Here is an 11,447-nt window from a genome sequence, read left to right as displayed (position 1 = left end):
AAATCACAAGATTCCTTTAAATACTAATTCCTTTAAATACTAAATACTTTCCCCACTTAAAATGCAATTTTAAATGGACTTAGACACCATGTATAAATACATGTATAAAGTGAAGAAGTTGCATGTAATGAAAATGTTCTCCAACACCACATATTAAAATGTTTGTTAGTGTTGAATCTCTCTGACATAAAATAAGACTAAATTTCTCCCTGTTGAAAAGAGTGGGATATCAGCCCTGGCTATCTACTGGTGCTCTAAAATGATAACTTGAAAAAATTATTTGCATCATTTAAAAAATCACAGGTTCCTCAAAAACAACTCTAGTCACAAAACATTTCATTTATTTATCATAAGTGATTTTTTAAAACTGCCAACTATTTAGCATCTACCATGTGCTAGGAACTGTGCTTATAAGCAATTTTTAGATTGTCAGTGTTATCCATCAGTGGCTTAATGATGATTTCCACACTTTATCCCATTTGATCTCACAACAAGTTCATTATGTATATACATTTTACAACTGACTAAACTCAGATGCACAAAGAACAAATAACACATCTTACATTTCACAGCTCATAAGTTTATAACCAACAAATAAAACTTAGGTTTGTTTCAATCCAATGCCTTAGCTCTTGTTTACTATAGAGTACAGCCCTGCTCCCAAAATATCTGAAGTTAAAATATTTATTGAGCATCTACTATATGCAAGGCACTGTTATAGTCACTGGAGATATAGCACTGAATAAAAATAAAGTCCTGTCTTTTCTGGAGCTTATATGCAAGTGGAGGTAGTGAATGGACAGACAAATAAATAAATAAGTAAATAACCATGGTAGGTTATGATTTAAGTGCCAAAAAGAAAAATTAAGTGAAATAAAGGAACAGGGTGAAAGAGCAGTGTGTTATTTGCTATATGTTAGTAAGAGACGTCCACCCCGATAAAGTGATATTTGAGCAGAGACTTGAATGAAGTGAAAGAGCCAGGCCTGTAGATATCTGGGGGAAGAACTTTGCAGACAGAAGGAACAGCAAGTGCTGAGACAGGAGTGAGACAGGAGTGAGACGGGATCAAGAGACTTCTGGGTGGCTAATGTGGCTTTTGGTGGTAAGTGAAGGGCAGGGTGGTAGGAGGTGAGGTCAGGGAGAGATAATAAAGACTTAGCATTTTATTCTGAGTAAGATAGGAAACCACTGGAGGGAAATAGGCAGAGGAGTCATGAATCCTGTGCCTGCTGCCCAGTTACCCCTTCAATAGATGCCCTTTGTCTGAGAGTGCTATTAGCTGACTGGTGACAATCCCTTCGAGGGCTGCCTCAGCTGCAGAGGGCTGCCTTGCTTGAGGTTCTGTCCTTCACAGGCCAGACCACATCCATGACTGATTGATAAGGTACCACAAAGACCTGGCCATCTTAGCCCAACTTGAAACAACTCTGAAGGACCATTCTAGCTCTAAAGGCCAACATGTGCTTGGCTAAGCCTGTCACTGGCCCTGCCTAACCTCCTGTCTTATCCTTCCCCTCCCTTCCACAAATATCTATCCTAAGGACACTCCTTTAAAAAGTTCTGCATGCTAAATTGTACCTCAGTCTCCTCCAGGAAAACCCAATCTGTGACAAGTGACATAATATTATACTTATGCTACAAAAGGCTCTTTCTGGCTGCTGTGAGGAGAGAATGAAATGGAAGCAGGGATGTTTGTTGGGAGACTGCTGCAATGGTCCAGATGGAAGATGACAGTTGCCTGGGCTAGAATGGCAGCACAGGGGGCGTTAACACGTAGTCAGATTCTAGATATACATGAGAGCCAAGCCAAAAGGATTGATGTGGGGGAGAATGGGGTAATTCCAAGGTTTTTGGCCTAAGCAATTGAAGAGTAGAACTTGCCATTTACCAAGAATGGAATGATGTGGAGATGAAAAGTTCAGTTTGGGACATATTAAATTTAATATGCTTATCACTGAACCAAATGGAGATGTCAAGTGGGCAGCTGCACATATGAATCGGAACTTTATAGAAGAGATCTCTGCTGGAGATGTAAATTTTGGAGTAATCAGCTTAAAATTACGATTTAAAACCATGAGACCAAATGGGATGATCTAATAGTGAAGGTTGATGGAGAAGCTGATGTATGCTCACATTTAGGGTTGAGGAAGATGAGGAAGATACAGCAAAGGAGACTAAGAAGGAGAAGCCTAGGAGATAGAAAAGAAAGGTATGAGAGTACAAATAAAGAAAGAGTTCGAAGGAGGACGGTGTGATCATATGCTGCCAATGGATTTGAATAAGATGAAGATTGAGCACTAATACTGGACTTAAGGGCCTCCCCAGCAAGAGCAGATGCTGTGTCCCAACACTCTACAAACATTATCTGAGTCATAACAAACCGGTGAGGGAGGTAATATTTACTACATTTTAAAATAGGAGGGCATTTAATTTGAAACTTAAGGACCAAGCCTTTGGTCACAGAGTTTGCATTTACTTTTTAAATTCAGGTAACAAGGAGAGTTGAACACAGTTCCTCTTACCCAAAAGCCCAGGTTCTTTGCCCAGGTTGTCTATGAGGATGGGTGGATTATTGATTGTACATTCGTAGCTGCAGTTCCTGCTGATAATACTGCAATGCTAACCTCTCTGCAGTAACACTGGACACTAATGCAGGAGTTTATTCACTGACTCAACCCTTGATTTTACAAAAGAGGAACAAAGGTCTAGAGAAATAAACTGATTTGTCTAATGTCACATCATTCATGATCCTAGATCGCAGGTCTCTTTATTCAATATTTAGTGCTTGTTGTACTTCACTGTGTGGTTTTCCAAAAAGTCCTTTAAGGGCAAAACTTCTTTTCACATAGCTAGCCTGGATGCAGAGGGCTTGAGAAAACTATCACTCTCTCAGGCCTGGAGTCCTGGCAGAAGAAAAAGAAGAAGCAAAATGTTATGAAAACCAGGCCACGGGGGGGGGGGGGGGGGGAGCATTCCATCCCTGGAAGAGGCTTTGCCTATGCGGGGGACGTGATTGATAAGGGGTTGACCTGAAAGAGATGGCACATCCTTCCAAACGCGAAGGGGCCCTGGGTCAGGGGGAAAAGGGAAAGTGTGAAGTGACGACACCCTGGAATATGTTCCTGTGCTACCACCACCCCCCGCCTCCGCCATGTAATTTTTCTCTCCTAACAGATATTGAGTATCTATGCCAGGTGCTATGCTAGGCATTTTCCAAGTATTATCTCTAATCCTCACAAAAATATCACTTTTAGATAGATTAATTGAAATGCAAAAATACTAGTAAAAAGTGGATCTTGTATTCAACCTCAGGTCAGTTGGATCCCAAGGCACCCTTTCATCCCACTACATTACACATTCTGACATATTACATAATAAAATGACCATGGGAGTATGTAATCTTCATTAGTTTAGATATGACTTACATGGGTAAAAATATTAGTAAATAATCCAAAATATACTTTACATCACAACTTTTGGCTTGAGTTAACAGTCAATTCTGCACTTGACTGAGAACATGCAGACACAGCCTGAAATAAATACAGAGAAATACCATAATTCTCTCATGATTATGGCACTGCTCCTATGCGAGCTATTTAAGGACATTTTCAAAAATATTAGTTTAAATAAAACAAGTTTGAATGCAAATTTTGAATACTATGCCTCTTATATGAATTTAATGGAAAATTTTGATTACACAACATTTTTTGCTTATATATGCATAGTTACAGTAATAATATAAAAAAGAAGCAATAAAAACAGAAGCAGAAACTTTCTACATTTCCTTCCAAATATTAATTATTTGCATGTCTGTGGTGATATTTAAGGATCTCACATGGCCCAAAACTAGTGAGATCTTTTCAAAGCCTGGAGAAAGAGAGCTTAGGATATAATTCAGAAATTTAGAGTTTAATCCTTTAAGATATACATTTGTAAAAGTCAGTTCCACATACTTGTCAAATTCTTTTCATCTTTTCTACCTCCCTTCAAAAAACAAATTGTTTTAATTTTTCAAATTAGTAGCATGCTGGATATGTGGGTTATCTTTATTGCAGCCACTCCTGTGCTTCAAAAACCACATAACTAGGAAATAAATCAACCAACAAGCATTCATGGAGTATCTGCAATGGGCTTCATACTCCATCAAAGGCTGTGAAGTTACCCAAAAATGGTATTCCGTTGAATTTAAGATTATAAGACATATCATTATTTTATGTACCACCAAGAAAGGAGAAATACTGCCAATTAAACTATTATAATGTTTAAGACATCATTGATTATAAGGTGCATTTGGATTTCAGGGAAGTTAATAATATTGAAAAATGTGCACTTCAGAATTAATAAAATTAAAAAACTAAAATAGATCCTGATTTCCAAGAACTTACAATTCCATTTGGAGGGGGAAAAAATCAACCAAGAAAAAATAAATCACAGAATAAGAAAAACAGTATTAGCAAAAATTTAGAAGTAAAACATAATTGTGTTATGGGGAAATATCTTAGCTATAAAGAAGATGCATGTAGGGAATAAATTTAGTATGGTGAGTCTAGATTAAATAAGCTTCAACAACCAGGTTGAGATGTTTGAACTTGTAGCATTTCTGCAGTAGGAGTGATATGATAAAAAAATATTATTATACAGGCTGGAGAAAATAATCAGTGGACCAATCAGGAAGCTAAAGTAATAATCCAGATGTAAGGGACACAAAAACTTGGATTATGATGAGACCCATAAGAATGGGTGACTGAAAAGACACTTTTTAAAAATAAGTAAAAGAGGGCCGGCCGAGTGGTGCAATGGTTAAGAACTGGCTTGGGATGCCAGAGGGCCCCAGTTCGGATCCCACATATGAGGGCCAGTGACACTGCCCTCCACAGCTAAGATACTGAACAACAGCTCAACCTGGAGCTGGGCTGCCGTGAGTCGCCAACGATGGCGTAGGCTGCAGCCCCTGTGGCAGTGGGTTACCATGGGCTACCGTGTGTAGCCAGCAGCCAGCATGAGCGGCCAGCAGCCGCAGTGAGCAGCCGGCCAGAAGCCGGCGACTGATCTGCCTCGCCCGGGAAAGACGGAATGATGGTGCCAACTTGGGCCAGTGAAGCAACGTCCTCCACAACTAGACTGAAGAACAAAACGACAGCAACTTGTCTGTTCCCCTTCCCCCAATTCCCCAGCACTGTTCCCTTCCCCCAAATACCCCAATAAAAAATAATTTAAAAAAAAATCTACTGAGACTTTAAAAAAATAAATTAAAAATAATAATAAAAAAATAAAAATAAGTAAAAGATATTGAAGAAATGAATATAGGAATTGAATAAAGGGGCTCATCAAAGACAACTTGACAGTTTAAAGCTAGAGAAACTTGGACACTAGTCTTACGAGGGTTATGAGTTGTATTTTTATAGTGTTGAGGAACCCAATTTATTATTTAGCGCCTGCCATATTGTAAGCATTCAATAAATATTTCATGAATGGATGAAGGAATGAGTGAACCCAGGATATCTGAGTTGGGTTGAGGTCATTCACATAGAGGTAATGACTGAATAAGGCAATATGAATTTTTCAAAGGAGCCAGCTTAGAGAAAGCCCATTCAAGAATAATGCCCTGCAGGACAAACTTTGGGGGGCTGAAAAGCAAGTGAAACATGGAAAGAAAACAGATAAAGAGAAGTTATTGAAGCCAATAGGACAACCTGGGCCATGTAATTAAAGGTTAAACAGAGTTCAGAAAAAAAAAATGTTGTCCAGTGATATAAAAAGTTACAGAGAGGTCAAGATACAGAGAAACAAGAAAAGATAATTTGACATGATAAAGTGAAATCAACTGGTGATTTTACACAGAACAGCTTCAAAAGAGTGGTGGAGGCAGCTGTCAAATTAGAGGGGTTGAAGAGATTTGATGGATTGGAAGTGGAGGCAGATGTAGGTCATGGTCAGAAAGTAATAAATAGATTGTCAGTGACAGAAAATTCCCTTCCACAGTGTCATCTTCAAGGAATATTGATCTCTCCACTTTCTGACAGATATTTATCCACCTCTAAACTTCTTTAATTACATTAATTATAATATATATGTGATATTTTTATTTAAAATAGTAAAAAAAACCTGAGAACTATGATCAAATTATTTAAAAGAATTAGGAATTATATGGATACTGTTAACTATATTAATAAAATCCTAGGATACTAAGAAACACTAGGGAGTGTATTATGAAGTTTAAAAGAAGTAATTTTACATCAACCAAAAGAATATGGTGGGTGGTAAAGTTAACTGAATATATTGTCTAAAGCACTGGAATAATCAAACGACAGAATAATGGTCAAGAAGTTTGGAAAATGTTTGGATCATTCATCAGCTGAGACTGTTCCCTAAGCAAACCATCTATATTTCTGGGTTTTGGATGAATGATTAGAAAGCCATAGTACTTTCCTTCAAAATGTGTCTTACTGTCAACATTCAGCTGGATGACCAATTGGTGCAATGCAATATGACATGTCTCCTATTTTTTTCTTCAACCCTCTTTCAACTGAGTCAGGTGTTCCTAGCAAATTGTTTCCCATTGAAATACTCCTGAAGAACTGTATATTTTTCTGGAAATATCCCTTGATATTGATATTCTATATGGAGAAATAGTAAAAGCTAAAATCGCTAGAGCTGTACAAATAGGAGAAAGCAGTCATTCTTTTCAGACAATGATTATTTAAAACCATATTAATTAATTTGGCATGAGACTATATAAAGTGAAGGGGTTTTTTTTCCTGATTTCTGAGAGGTCTCTTGTTGTATGAGTTAAATCTTTTACTTCCTGACACTTAGATTTAAAAGGTTAGGATTTAAAGACTAGATTTTTAAAGACCTGCACTTAGTACAATACACTGATAAATAAATATTTAACAATAAAGAGACTAAGGCATATTGGATTAATGGATTAGGGAAAATGCAAATTTCACAAACCTTTTAGTGCTGAAATTCTAGAAGGCAGTGTGCAAGAGTAGAGAAGTAAAAGCCAGGGAATAAAAGTTATATTACCAGCTTTTATGTTGACCTCAGTTTTGGATTTTGTTGATTTTCAACTGAAAGATTTACCTTACCTCTAAAAGTACATGATGCTTCAGTATGAACATGGCAACAAATATTGAGAAACTTTACATGACTAATTTTTATGAAAAGACTGCCAAAGATGATTTACTGTCTTATAGTTGCACTTTTTGTGTTCTCTTTAACAATTATAGAACATTTGCTTACTAATCAAATATGTTAAAATAGCTGTTTATGAAAAAAAAGCAAAAACACATATTGATTTTATTTGATGTACATTTCTTAAGTTTTCATAAAACAAGTCAAGGTGAAGGTGCATGGCTTCCTTTAAATATACTTTTAAATACATATGCACTTATTAGCCTGAAAAAAAACTAAATCTGATGCCTAAGAAAAGATTCCCTTTCACATAAGAAAAGAAACAGACAAATGATAATGTTTAGCTTCAAAGCTAAATGTGGCAAAATCATTATTTTGGTATTATTATTGGGGTATTAAATTGCTTCAGTGTTCAAGGAAGCATTGTTATTATTATTATTATGGCTCTAGTCATTATTACTTACACTACTGACTTTAGTGCCTCGTACTTTCCAAGTTTCCAAGAAATGTATAAAAAAGTCAAATTATGGAGGAAAAAAATTTTCTTATTGGTAGTGTAATTATTTAAAAATATCATTATTATGATGTTTTGGATTTGAAGGAGGGTTAAAAATCAAATAGAATTAGCCATATGTTGTTATGTATTGACACTAGGTGATGGGTACTTAAAAGGGAGTTAATTTTACTTTCCTTTCTCCTTTTTGAAAATTTAAAAATGTCCATTACTGAAAGTGAACAAAAAAGTAAAATAAATTTAAAAATTAACTTTTATAAAAATATATACCTTTGTGATCTCCTGAAAGAGGCCAGTCTTTTGGGAATCTAACCAGCTTAAAAAATTGTATTTATTATAGGAAAGGAAAAGCGAAGAAAGGAAAGACACAAACAAAAAAGAAATTACTCAGCTAGCGAGCTAGAAAGAAGCAGGGAGAGAGAGAAAGACTAGCTAAATAGCTATGCCCAATATTATTGAATACTTTGGGAAAAATAACTCAAGAACTTTTTTGTAATATACTCTGGGTTTGAGTTCTTTTAATTTCTTACTTTTATAATTCTATTTTAAAGAGCAGTGATGTCTAAGATGTATATTATAATTTATTTTACATGTCAAGTATGTTATTTGTCTTTAAGCTTGATTCAGACTACAATGTTTTTTAAAAATGTTTTTTAATATCATTGCACAATATTACATTTAAAATGTCTAGAGTTTGCAGGTCCTCTCACCATCAGAGATCATCAGCATAGCATGGAATTTCATTATTATTACTTTACAGTAAGAGGGGAACAATATAACTCCAGTGTGCATGTGTACATTAACTCGTGTGCCTCTATGTGTACATGGCTATTTATGTCTTGGTGGCATAGATGACTCTAACTCAAAAGCTGTAGAGTCACACCACATGTGCTCATCTCCATGGTAACCAATTCTAAGATAAATGCACTTCTGAATAACGGTCCTAAAATAGTCTATTATCTGTTTTTGTAGATTTCCATTGTAGCAGCAAAAAATAATTTTGAAAAACCTTGATCTATTCCTTAACTAACAAAATTAAGAGACAACAAACACATATCCAAACCTGCAGAGAAACTATGGGTAAGTGCAATGAAAATTTCTATAATAAACTCAAGATTTCATTCTGTCTGATTTTCATTTTATGGATTATCTATATTTATTGCTTCTGCTGCAACTTTTTGGCTTCCTACATTTTAGCCATTTATCCCTTCTGAGATTTCTTGGTTATGAAATAAAGAGGAAAAAATGATCTCCCAGGTGTCTTTTAGCTCTAAAATTTTATGATTTTATGTGTTCTCTACTCAGCTTAAACCACTATGAGAACATGAGCTTGGGAAATAGAAACAATTGAAACCTAAGTAATGCATTTTTTCCCCTAACCAGGTTAGATAAAGGCAAATTTTAATACTATTTACCATATGAGTGGATTGCTGTTCTTATAAATTCCCGATGTTTTAGTCTTGTTTTTTCCTATTAAAGTTGGCAATGTTTCCTTAGTGTTTAGAATATCTTAATTTTCTAAAATGAGGACAGATTGAAAGGGGTTCTTTCTTACAGTGAGGGAAATCCTTTCTGTACTTTTACAGATGGTCATTTTGCACATACTTCTTCACATCTCCTCTGTAGGAGTTTCAATTCAGAATCCTCTAAGGGTTCCGCAAAGTGTGGCCCTCAGATGGGCCAGGTCAGAATATATGTCAATGGAGAGAATGGTAAAAAGCAGGGCTGATTCTACCCAGCCCTTTTCAGTTCCTGGGAAATGGAAGTCTGATTCCTTGAATTTTAGTATTTTTACTATGCTCACTTCCACAACAATCATCAGGGCCATTAAATTCTCTATGCTCCAAGATTTATAAGGATAGAGAGGAGGAAGTTTCCCTAAATTTATTCGGAGCAGACTTAGCCAGAATTGTGACACCATTTTTTCCCTTTGAGAGCTATCCTTACTTTAGGTCCAACTCCTTTAAAATTCGTTTTAAATTGTTTCCTGCCTTTGGAATGTCACATCTTTTCTCCAAGCACACCTGAATGCTGACAAGTCGTCCTCAACTGCCTCTTCAGTGAAGGGAAACGTCCTCTTTCTCTTATTTGGGCACAGGTGCTGCTAACAGCAGACCCTGGCCAGACCACCAAGACTGTCACTTTTATTCTTGTCCCAATCCCAGACTCACTCCCAAATATACTAACTTCTCTTTTGTCTTCCCCCTCTGTACAAGGCTGCCTACTAACCTAATCCATGCTAACAAAGGAAAAAGGGAGACTGGAGAATTTGTGTCTACCTTTTGAATATAAGTACATTTTGAAAGCAGCCCTTTGCAGTCAGTGCGATTACATTTTTCGGCTAAATTAAAGAATGTAGGGGACTTTTAAAGGGTAGAGCAGCACCATACAATGCCTACAAGGATGGTTTTGGCACTGGCTTCTTCAATCCATGAAAGAGATGGTTCATGCATTGGGCTTTGTGGGTGCCACAGAGAATACAAAGAACCCCAAGTGGGACTTTCATTTTGGTTCCCACAGGTTAGTGGATTTTGTGCCCCAAAAGTCCAGTTCAATTAGTCATTGTTCATAGGCCAAGTGGGGCTTGAAACTGCTGTGCCCTCCTTGTCCTGACCGCTTGTCGGTCCACCAAGGTTCCTGGTACCCTTCTCTGAAGGCACATTTGTCTGAAGTACTTAATCTTGGGTTATGACCCTAGTGCCTTTAAAAGGGGCCTGAGAGTGTAGTATTTCACCCACTTTCTCCCTTCTGTTATAGAATCTGAGCTGAGGATAAGTAATACTATAATACTTTAAGTATCAAGAGCTTACAGTGTTACTCATATCACATCAATTTGGTGATTTACTTGGTTTCATTATAGGGCCCACGCAACCAATAGAGACAATCGTTTTAAAAATAATAGTTCTGAAAAACTAATAAAGGACCAGGAACTTCTATTTAAAGCCCCAACAAGCAGCAGATATACAACAGGTTTTAGTATAACTTGGATATCTGTGTTTCCTTAATTGACATGGAATTCCTTAGAAATTTCTTGGTATATGCGGGTACTATAACTTCTGCATTTCCTACTGTGAGAATTTAGGTTGTGTCTAATCGATGTTATTATAAATAGTATTCTTGTGCACAATTTTTTTTTTTTTGCTTAAGAGTTTTTTCTTAGGGAATATTTCCAGGATTTGAATATTTGAATATTCAAATATATGAGTATATATTCATATTTAGAAGGCATGAATATTTTGAATGTTCTTTATATATAAGTCCAAATTGATCTCCAAAAAAGGGTTATAGAACTGTATGAAAGTGCCTTTTTTACTACAAAAGCAGTTTAATATTAAACTTTATTTTTCTTGTTTTCCAAAGTATGGAGTCTTGCAACTCTAAATTTTGGAGACCTCTTTTTTTCCCTCACATTATAAATTCACAAAAAAATACAGTTTGTACTTTTTGTCTGTTATAGAGAGGAAAATTGTGATATCATGAACAATACAAAATTATAAAGATTAATATTTCTCTATTTTATTATAACTCTTTTCTTACAATCAACCTTAGGCTTAACCTAAAACTTACTAAACAAAAATTAAATGACAAGTATATTAATCAAGCTTGTAAATTAATAAGTTAAAATTTTCAAAGCTACAGCCAATATTGCCAGCAAAATTACTCTTCTATAATTCTCTGGAAATAAAAAAAAGAGAAACTATTCTTAGACTGAGTCAACCAAAATGGTTTTGTAACTTTTCTTATCAATTAGTGTGAATATCTAGCAAATGTTTAATGCTAACTGAAAAAGATT

This window comes from Hipposideros armiger, unplaced genomic scaffold, assembly GCF_001890085.2.
Source record: "Hipposideros armiger isolate ML-2016 unplaced genomic scaffold, ASM189008v1 scaffold_338, whole genome shotgun sequence".
Classification (NCBI taxonomy): domain Eukaryota; kingdom Metazoa; phylum Chordata; class Mammalia; order Chiroptera; family Hipposideridae; genus Hipposideros; species Hipposideros armiger.
Note: the sequence above shows the minus strand (reverse complement) of the source record.